We start from the raw sequence: 11384 nt of genomic DNA, 5'->3' as shown, positions 1-11384 counted from the left end.
GGACAATTTGCAGAGCTAAAGGTAGATGAAGAGGAGGTATGCAAAGAGGCTTCATTAAGGGCCACTGTCACTACCGCTGCTTTATCTGTTTCCACAGAAGGCATTCTTAATCGCAACAAGATTCTGCTAAATGAAGCTGAGATGGTTTGGAAAATTGGAAAGTTACTGGGAATCTGGGATTAAGCTATGTAGGAGGGGACAATGAAATTGTGAGTCCAATCCAAGTATATAAGCAGTTCATTTGTTCTTGCCTAAATTAAAAGGGGTTTTTGATTCTATCATTGAAGCTATTATCATGGAATGTCAGAGGTCAAGTGAAGAGGGAGAAGAAAAGAACGGTGAGACTTAAGTGGTGGTGGCTGAAAGGAAGATCGATTTCTTGCTACCATCTATGAGACTAAGATGGAGCCTTTCAATAAAGATAGTGGCAGAGCTACTTGAGGAAGATTGGATTATGAAGAAGGTTTAGTATGTTACTCTGCTTTTTGCGGTGTTTGAGAGCTGGTCTTTTTTTGAAGATTGGGTGTTTAGAGGTTTTTGTATTGATTTGGATTGGCAGTTTTAATTGCTTTGATTTAGGAGTTCAGCTTTTTTTATGTAGGAGTTTCGGTGGCTTCTTCCCATTTTTTTAGTGTTTTTATGACCTTTGAATATGCACTCGATTAGAGCATTTAGTATATGCCAACTTATATACTTTTTTGCAATGATGTATTTTTCCTTGGCCCTTTTATTGATCTATCCTTAATGTGCTCTCTTTGTATTCATTTGTTATACATCATTGTATGTCCTTTTTGCCTAAAAAAAAAAAACTAGGTTGGCACGTGTTCCAAAGCCTAATCACATGCTAAGCCAAAACCCAGCCAAAAACAGAAGATGAAAAACAAGACACCAAAACCTTCACTAACCCATCAACACAACTTGAAAAGGCATCCACAATAGCAAAACAAAGACAAAAAACAGAACAACAGTCTTGAAGTAAAAGCTGCATCACAGTGGCTTCCCCTTGTTGATCTTTTAATGCAAGCTCATAATGCACCTTCTCAAGTTGAGTTTGTCCCCTCCAGCGATTCGATAGTTGACTTATATTATATTCTAATTCAATCAGTTATTCCTTTCTTGTCTCTGTCCTTACTTGTACTATAACTATTCTAAGGAATCCTAATGGATTTAGCACATACCTAGGTGAAGATTTCAGAGTTTTTTTTTTTATCCGCTTCCCCTTTTACATCATAGCTCAATGCCATGGTTTGTAATTCATGTATTGTACCTCGATCCAATAGGGATACGTCATATGTTTAAGTAGAATATTCATGTTTGTGTGTGATTGTATAGTGGATTTAAAAAAAGCCATTCAAGATGTGGGACCCTAATCATGGAATTATTGTTGTCAATAGCTAGAATTCTCAATTATATTTATAGAAAAAAAAGTGACTAACAAAAATGTGTGTTTTGTAGAAACATTACCTGATTCCTGTGCAACTCCAAAAAATGATATGAATTTCCAAATCCTTCGGAGTCCCTTTGTCAGATTCCAGCAAATGCTTGACTATGGAGAATGCTTTTAGAGTTAGAGGTGGGGTTTCAATTGAAGGTAATGCATTGTTTCAGTCAGTCCAAAGAGAGAGGTAAGTGTCGTCTAATAAAGAAAATAAAATTTTAAAAAATGGCTCAAACTCATGAACTGTTTCGTTGCTTTGGCAGATTTCCCATTCTTGTACTTGTGGTATTATTATTCTTTACTTAGCTTGCTTCTTAACTTTATACTTCACTTTGTTCCTTGTCTAGTTTACATGGATTGCCATTTATTCTTGTGGTTTTCCTCTTTAGATTTCTTGAAGAACAAAATGTAAATAGAGAAACCTTCTTGTATAGTTTAAACTTGGGATAATCATACGTCTGGCCCCAAAGGTATATGTTCATTACATTTTAGTCCCTAATTTTTTAATTGTTCCAGTTTAGTCCTCAAAGCATTCAATTTGTTATACTTTAAAACCTGATATCATCGGCGTTCAAAATCAGAAACGGGATGAAGGGTTTTTTTAAAATTTTACATGAAGCCATAACAAAATCACAATAACCAAATACAAATATGGTCTCAAAGTAAGCACTTTATAACATTTTAGTTTCAATTTGTTATATTTCTTTTGCGTTTTCATGGAGGGGACATTATAACATTCTTCTATGAACACATAGAAGCATGCATTTATTCTTGTACTGTTCCTCTTCAGTGTTCTTGAAGATCAAATAGTAAAATAGAGAAAGCTTCCTTCATAATGATTTATTCTTTGTATTGTTTCTAAGTTGTTTTCAGCTTCCCGGCATCGTCTTAATTTATCTACAAATGCTAATGCTTTGTTTGGTTCACTAAAATAGAATGCAATGATCATTCCATTATAATGTTTATTCTGACGTTTGATTCACTAAAAAATGATTAAAAATATGTCACAAATGAAATCATCATTAATTACTATAACAGAATATACTCATCCCACTACATTTCTATTTCATTCTAATTAACAAAACACTCCATAATAGTAATAAAGAAACTTTCCTTTTGCTTGTGAGTTGTGGCTAACAACAAACTTCTTATATTCTTTTCTTGAAACCATGTTTTGAGTTTGATGGAGGGGACAGTAACCATTCTTCAATGGAGGGTATTATATGGGTGGTGGAGACAGAATTTTAGTTCAGTAACCAAAAGTTTGGATTGCATTGTTTTTTTCCCCAAGATTGGGTTGTTGGGATAGGATGTAGATTTAGTTTATGATTTAAGGTCCCAAAATATTTAATTTCAACTTAGGGATTTTTCCAGTATAAAATTTTTACAGAAATGACCAATTTGGGATTGATGTAGATTTAGTTAGAAGAAAAAATCTAGTGATATTTTTTGTTCTGCATTTTGTGGAGGTCCTGTCTCATCTAAATCATCATGTACTAAAAATCAAACACTAAGAAGCCCGTTCAGTTTTATTTTTAAAATATTTTTTATTGTTCTAAATTGTTGAACGAATCAATGAGGAGAAATGAATGACGCCAAAGCTACAATCAAAGCTGCTCACATTGGTTTCTGAGAGCGATAGTGGACGCTGATGAACGTTGAGACAGAGATATAGAGATGTGTTAAAGTAGAGGTGGATGTTATCCGAAGAAATGTTTTCTTTCTTCTTGATCAATAATACTAAGATGATTGCAAATTTCAAACCCAAAAACCATGCTTAAGATTTTTGCTCCAAAAATCAGTTAAAAGTTATTAAATAATGTTCATCTATGACATTAAAAATATTCTAGGAGAAGTCTTTCATCAAGTGAGCAGTTGAGTAGCATGAAAATTAATTTTAAAGCTGGTACTTTTATGTAACTGAAATTCACTTTCGAATGTATTTTATTATCATTCCATTAAATTCGAAACTGATTTTTTTTTAAACACATTGAATATTGTACGAATGACATTGCCAAAATACATTTTTTAAAGACAATGATACAGAATACATACTTTAGCTTCCTTTGTGTCTTATTATCAACAAACACTAATGGAGAAACCTTGCTTGTGCTTGTGGTTAACAAGCTTCTTATATTCTTAAGGGAATCCATATATGTCTTTTGAGTTTTCATGGAGGGGACGTTATATCATTCTTCTATGAACACATAGAAGCAAGCATTTATTCTTTGTATTGTTTCTAAGTTGTATTCAGCTTCCTTGCGTCATCTTAATTATCAACAAAAATAAAAGTTTGAACGAAATTTAGAACTATATATGAATGTAAAGGTACTTGAAATTTGAACGAAACAGAGTGATAATTTAAATGAAAATATAGTTCCACATAAAATTAACATAAAAACCGAAAAGAAAAAAAGAGATAATGTATAGAGGAGAACACATGAGGCAATAGGTTTCAACTTAGTTGAATCAATTACACTCCTAACAAACACTACTTTGAAGTATAATCAGGGCATACAATAATGCTACTCACACCAAAATAGATCACTGAACTGAACACAGAATTTTATGTGGCCTAAAACATCAAAGGAGGTAGTTGCATCATTCATATGCTAGGTATAATAAAAACAGCACTGTTACCATCGCTGCAATTTCCAATCACCAATATAAAGCAATATGTTTGTATCTATAAATGCTATTTAAAATTTTGGTGTCACTCATTTCTCCCCTTTCACCAACAGCATGAAAATTAATTTTAAATTTTAAAGCTAGTACTGTTAGGTAACTGAACCCTGAAATATACACCTTGCAATTTGGTTGGAATCAACACTGAGATTCACTTTTGGATGTATTGTAATATCATTCCATTAAATTTGAAACTGAATAAATTTGACTCAAATTAAAAACTTTATTAACGAAATTGACAAAATAAATTTTTTGAAGACCAAGTGACACATAATACATACTTTAGAGACCATAGGTATAATTTATTCAGCATCAACATAGATTTAGATGTAGATATGAATAAATAAAGAGATGGAATAGGCAACGCTTGAGGTGGCCAAAGTATGCCCGAACAACCAAGTCATATGATATCTGGGAAATAATTCTTCCCCAAAAATACAGTAGTCAATAAAAGTTCAGTGATAACCTAAACCTGGTTACTACATTTTTATGCAAAACATTAGCTCTATATAACATAACGAAGAATAAAAAAAAAATAGAAACAAAAAAACATAATCAAAATCTAGATTAGAGATACAACAAGAAGAAATGTATGGCCATAAGTTTGTCTAAATTAAAGTTACGTAGTTAAACATAATAAACATGTCCATGTTGGCACAGATGACACTCTTTGTTTGTTTGTGGTTGCCTCTGCAATTGAATTTCCTTCCACGATAAGCGCTGGCAGCAAAAGACCTAACAATTACAAACATATACTAAATGTAAAGAGATGCAACATATCAATGAACAATATGAGTACTAAACGTACAAGTGATTTAGAATTATTTTATTTTGATAAAAAAAAAATATTTTTTTTTATTCTGACCTTAAAAATGATGGTATGTTAGTGATTGTGATAGTGGTGTAGGTGGTAGGAAAGTGAGCAGAGGTGTACTGGTGGTGGTAATGGTAATAGAAGTAGTGATATTAATGGTGTAGATGGCAAGTGGTGATAAGGTTGGCCAAACTTTCAATAAGGCCTAAAATAAAATCTCAATAAAAGCGTTTTTATATTTTAATAATACTAATTAAATTTTGTGTAATCAAGAGAGTTTTTTGTGGGTTCTTAGTCCAAACGTTTTATTACAAGCCTTTGATAAGAAGTATGTTTTTAGTGTCTATGATTGAAGATTTTTAACAATGATCTTTGTCCTGATATCAAAGATAAGAAGGATTATTTATTTATTTATTTTGACATTTAAATGAGGAGTATAACTTTTTAGACTTTAAATAAAGAGCGTTAAAACATAGGAAACTTTTATGGTACACATTCCTTAAAAGATGCGTATCATATGCACCATGTCATATATTTTTATGGTGTTTGTTACGTATTTTTGTCGTAAATATTACATATTGTTTTGATATTGGTACAACAATTTTTTATTCAAAAATGAAATTTTGCATTTTGGGATAATGTTACATTTATTTATCCAAAAAAATTTTATCCACAAAAATGCATAATATTACTACAAAATGTATAACTTGATTTTTGAATTACAAATTATCGTAACTCTATCAAAAAAATACGTAACATTTATTACAAAAATACATAATAAAGGTGCATGTGGTACACTCCTCTTTTGAGGAGTGTGTACCATAGCACTGCCCTCAAACTTAATATTGTATTTGGTTATGAGATGTGATGAAAAGAAATAATTATTAGTGTTTTTTTTTTTTTTTTTTTTTTTGCCTTTATATAAAATGGTCCAAATTTCAAACCCAAAAACCGTTTTTTAATTATTTTTTAAAGTATTTTTTTGACTTTTTTTATGAGATGAAAAAATGTTAATGAGAATGACTTTTTTTAAGTTATACTGTGAATTATATTTTTTAGCTATTTATTAAGTTTTTAAATTTTTTAATGACTTTTTAACTTTTTATTGATGTTTTGACTAATAAAATAGTCAAAAAATAAAGTTACCAAATGGGCTCTAAGAGCATCTCCAACGGTTACTCAGATTTTTCACCAAATTTGAGTAAAAAATGACTCATTTTACCAATTTGATACCACTCGTTCCAACGGTGCACTTTCATCAAATTTGTGCCAGGGACAACCGGTTTGTCGACCGGTTAAGCGAAATTTTTTTTTTTTTTTTTTTTTTTTTTGAACTTTTTGAACCTTTTAGTGGTCGACCGGCTAGTCAACCGGCTGGTCGACCGGTTAGGCAAAAAAAAAATTTTTTTTTTTTTTTTTTACTGTTTGAACCTTTTTCTTCGAACCGTTTGAACCTTTAGGCGGTCAACCGGTTGGTCAACCGGCCGGGCAACCGGCTGGTTGACCGGTTGGTCTCTCCCAACGGTTAGGAACAGTGATTTGGTAAAATGCTTCGCCTGTTCTCATTTTGGTACAAGATTTGCTGAATTCTGGATTTGATATCGATTTGGTGAAACCGTTGGAGCTCACAAAAGTGACTTTTTCATCAAATTTTGAATTTGATATCAGGTTTGCTGAAGCGTTGGAGATGGTCTAATAAATCAAATATATCCATGACACTAAATTAAAGAAAAAAATTCAAAAATTGATAATAAAAAAAAACACAAAAAGTAAAATAAATAAATAAATAATCTTTAACATTTTAATATAAATTATTAACTTTTTAATTTTTTTAAATAACCTGTTTTGACTTTGACTTTTAAATGCCAAACGACTACATAAAAAGTCAAAAACGGCAATTCAATTGAGCGCAAACCTGAAAGTTAATTGAATTGACATTCAACTCACTTTTATCTTCCCCAACCCTTCCGATTGAAATATTGTTGAAGAGTGCAGATTTGAGTAATAGACATTTCTTTTCCGATTCGGGACCAGAGGTTGACACGAGGGATATGATATGCTCGACTCGACGATCCAGTAGTCTTTTCCTCAGTTGGGTTTGGGTTTGGGTTTGGGTTTGGGTTTGGGTTTGGGTTCCATTCTATATATCAATTCGTCTAGCATATCAACAAACTCCTCAAGAGTTTTGAGGTATGTGAGGTGGTGGATGCCAGATAGATGGTACCTACCTCCTTTAGTTGGGGGCTAGGCCCAATCATTAGCTCTTCAAGAAGAGGCAAGGCAAGGCAATGCTCCTTCCTCTATTATCACCGAATTCAATCCATTCAACCCTACAAGAGTTAGTTGCTTAAGTTTTTGAAACCTTCCGACCTCAAAGTACAACTCCTCCCCATCATCATATGCATCCAAAAGCCAAAGACGTACTAAACTAAGCAAGACTTGAAGAGGTTTTAGTGGATCATTCTTGGTCAAACTTGAACCCGATAGAGATAATCTGACTAGACTTTTAAGTGTCGGGCAACTTTGGTTGAGAAATTTGGAGAGGGATTTGGAAAGGGAAAAGGAAAAGGTGTGTGAAACTAGGTGACATATAGACATGTTTTATTCACATTTCACCTGCCTTTTCCATTTCTCTTTCCAAATCCCTCCGCAAATCCTCCGACCAAACACAGCATAAACGTCCACCACCCAAGTAGAGACGTTGAAGATATTGAGGTGGAGATGATGATGATGATGATATATGCTGTAAATCCAGAATCTCATCATCACTTGAGGCCAATACACTCAAACGTTTTGAGGTATTTCATCTTCTCAATGGCTGCACATAGAGCGCTCCCATCCCATGTTCTCTTTCCAATTTCCTAATTCCCAACTTCCTTAGCTGCCTCAAATTCTCAAGCTCTTTAATTAGCCTAAGCCCGTCATCATGATTTGTCTCCACGTACAACAAATTTTGCAGCTCCTTTAAACCCCCAATCCATCCCTCCCTGTATCTTCACTCCTACTAGATAATTCACCATGTTATATATAAGAATAGGCAAGAAGATGTCGCAACTTACGGAGCCTACTGATATCAAATGGGATGGGAGCTCTCTCACGAGAGAATGTTTCAGATCCAAAGTCTGTAGGTTTTGCAGCTTACCTATGGACTTTGGTATTATCTCCACTTGTGTGCTCCTTATGCTTAGGTATCTCAAAAGAAATAGATTTCCCACTTCTTCATCAAGTTGATCCAAATGAGCATCCTCAAGATCCAGCACTTGAAATTTGCAACTACTGTACCCAATAAGGGCTTCTTTGGCAGCTCTCCCTCTTGAAAAAGAAAAACAGAATGAACTGGGGATTTACTAATGCTTTTCATGACCTTATCCATGTCGCAGCAGTAACGCATATGCATAGATAGCCGGCGAGTTGTGGCATTGAAACTTGGAATTCTCTTTTTCCAAAATTTGACACAAACTAAAATCCTTGGACATTGAGAGAATAATCTCCCGCACTACCATCATGTACCTTACACCGTCCAACTCTTCCATCAAATTTTGTTGTTGACACTAGAACTAAGCGTCTATGGATCAACTCAACTCAGTCAAGTATTCTTCTGCAACTTCTTCCAATGTTTTTCCATTTTGCTCTTCAACAAAACCCTCAACTATCCATAGCCGAATAAGTCTCCTAGCTTTGATAAAGTAGTCTTCTGGCATTATGCCAAAGTACAAGAAACAAGATTTGAGGTGGTGAGGTAGATCATTATAACTGAACAACAAAATTTTGCTAATGCTTTTAAGATCAGGATTCCTTTCCAACTCAGAGTTCATGCTACCATAGAATTTTTGCCATTCGGATAAACCCTTATTTTTGGTGGACAAGAGACCACCTATAGTTGCAATTGCAAGTGGTAAACCTTGACACTTTCTAACAATTGCTTGCGATACTTCCTCCAACTCAGGGGGACAATGACCTCCAAAGTCCAATTAGAAGGCTTTCGTGTAGAAGAGTTTCCAAGCCTTCTCTTGGAATAGGGCCAGAAGCTCATGGACGTGATCCACTCAAGTTCCTGTGCAAAATGCAGCAACCTGTTCTTTGCGTGTGGTGATAATTACTCTACTGCCTTCACTATTTTTGGGTAAAGCATGTCTTATGGATCCCCAAAAATCAGTTTCCCAGACATCATCAAGCACAATGACGTACCTCTTTTCGGATAAATATCCTCTTAGCTTGACAATGAATGACTCAATTCCCTCATCAGGTAGAACATAAATTCCTGATAGCTGCTTTATCATTGTTTTGAGGAGCTCCTCTGGCTTGTATGATTGAGAGACAGTGATCCACGCTTTGTAATTGAAGTGTGCAACCACTTCTTGGCTGTCATAAACTTTCTTGGCAAGAGTGGTCTTGCCAATTCCACCCATGCCAACCACCGAGATCACTGCTCGTTGTGATTGATTTTGGTCAACCAATCTGCTTATCAGTTCATATTTGGGAGATTCAATGCCAACGACTTCGTCATCCCCTATGAAAAGGGAAGCCAGTCAGGGGTCACGCCACATTTTGTCCTTGCTGGTGCTGCTATGTTCTGACGAAGTACTAGTACTGAATGCATATCGATCAGCTCCTTCCTTGATCTCACGGATTGTAGTCTTGATGTCTTGGATCTGAGAAACTATCTCATGTCGTGGCTTTAACTTAGTGATCGTCTGAGTGACTTTATGCAAGGAACTGAATAGTCCAGGTTGTTTTGGCAAGACCAAGAGAATGTGTTCATCGATAACATCTTGTCTTACTTGCTTCACCCATATTTTCACACCTTCATCTCCAGTTTCTGCTCTTGATTTTGCATCTTTTAAGAAAGAGTGTATGCGCTCCAATTCAGCTTTGATACTGACAATTTCCTTGCGGACACCCTTCAACAACTCTACTTCTCCAGTTAACAATGGTGCCAAATATTGAAAAACAGAGCTCACTGCTCTTTCTGCCATTACTTATCCCTGCACTAAACACACCATTACTTATCCCTGCCACATAGAAAGGAAATTAGATGGAGTTTGGGTCCTCTAAAGTAGATGGTAAAGTCATTTATAAAGTAAAAAAAAATTGATTGGTCTATTTTTTTAAAATTTTTCACCATTTTTTTTTTTTGATAATTTGTTTGGAAAAAATTCAGAAAATTAATTATGAAAATCAAATCAAACCAAACAGACAACATTGCCAAGGTCTATTATAATCATATTTACGGCAACAAGTCAAGCCATGTGACCTTGTAATTAGATGGTTCAATCAAGCTGAAAAATTAATAATAATTACTATAAATTCCATTGATTTTGACTGAGCTTGAAAAAATTACAAGCTCTATAAATTTGACATAACTATACCAACTCTTTTTTAATAAAGCTACGCTAAAGCAAAAGAAATTAATACAAATGGCGTAGACACAATTATGATGGATGATAACATATATGTACTAGTGGTTGGCACACATATCGCGTGTGTAATTCGAGTAAAAATAAAACCAAATTTTTACTGTATATTGTGTGTCACTTATATAGTAAGTGTTTCTTTATTTGATCAATGGTTAAGGTTCGAGTCTTGATCTTTCCATTTATCTAATTTTTTTGTTTTAAATTAAAAACTGAACACTTGGCAGAATAAGAAGTTGAGAATATCGGGATGTTCATTTCATATATAGTATAGATAGATATATATTTATTTATTTCGGTGTAAAAGATATACAAACACAACAACATCATCATTCATAGATTTGAATAGAGATTCGTGGATGAGTAACTTAAATCATGATCCAAAACAGAAAAAGATAGTAATGGGTTGTACAAACATACATACCAGCAACCAAGCAGAGATTGATGATTAGCAACTCTGCAAAGTAGAAATGGATATGAAGATCCCTAAACCAAACCCTGGGAATTGCTTTTGTGAGATTTCAGCAAAAGCTTCACTCTATGAATGAGTTAGGCTTCGTTTTTGAAGAAGACAGACTAGACTTTGTAGACGACTTGGGTATATTAGGAGGAAAAGGAAAAGAAAACCAAGGGTAGTGACAACAGAAAAGACATTTTCTCCTTTTATTAGTATTTATTTGGCACGTCCATTTGGACTAAAATTGTGATATAGGTTAAAATTGATTATTTTCGTCACATAAGATCAAATGTTACATCTAAATCATAATCATTTTATTTTTTTCTCCATAAAAATCAAAAAAATCAAAATCTATCCCAAATGAAACTTTTTAACCCCAGACTAAAATAGTCCAAAAGTTAAAAAGTCAAAAAATCAACCCACATCCCATACAAAGGTTTAGATGAGTAAAAAAACAAAAAACATAAACAAAGAAAAAAGTGAAAGAGAAATATGAGTGAGATTTTTTATTTTTATTTTATATTTTGATAGATAATTTTGGTATTATAAAATATATATATATATATACAATCGATT

At 33.7% G+C, this 11384-nt stretch overlaps 1 non-coding gene across 1 annotated transcript; it reads right to left on the bottom strand.

Moving 5' to 3' along the window:
- Positions 1–4507: 4507 nt before the first annotated feature.
- On the bottom strand, positions 4508–11034 carry LOC114263815 (uncharacterized). Its single transcript, XR_014343982.1, has 3 exons — positions 10776–11034; positions 6853–9949; positions 4508–4858 (listed from the first exon to the last, which is right to left on the bottom strand). It is a non-coding gene; the product is annotated as an uncharacterized LOC114263815 (transcript).
- Between the last annotated feature and the right edge of the window lie 350 nt (positions 11035–11384).

This window comes from Camellia sinensis, chromosome 11, assembly GCF_055761805.1.
Source record: "Camellia sinensis isolate YWXY chromosome 11, ASM5576180v1, whole genome shotgun sequence".
NCBI lineage: Eukaryota > Viridiplantae > Streptophyta > Magnoliopsida > Ericales > Theaceae > Camellia > Camellia sinensis.
The sequence above is the reverse complement of the archived record's forward strand: the minus strand, read 5'-3'. Positions and strand labels throughout refer to the sequence as shown.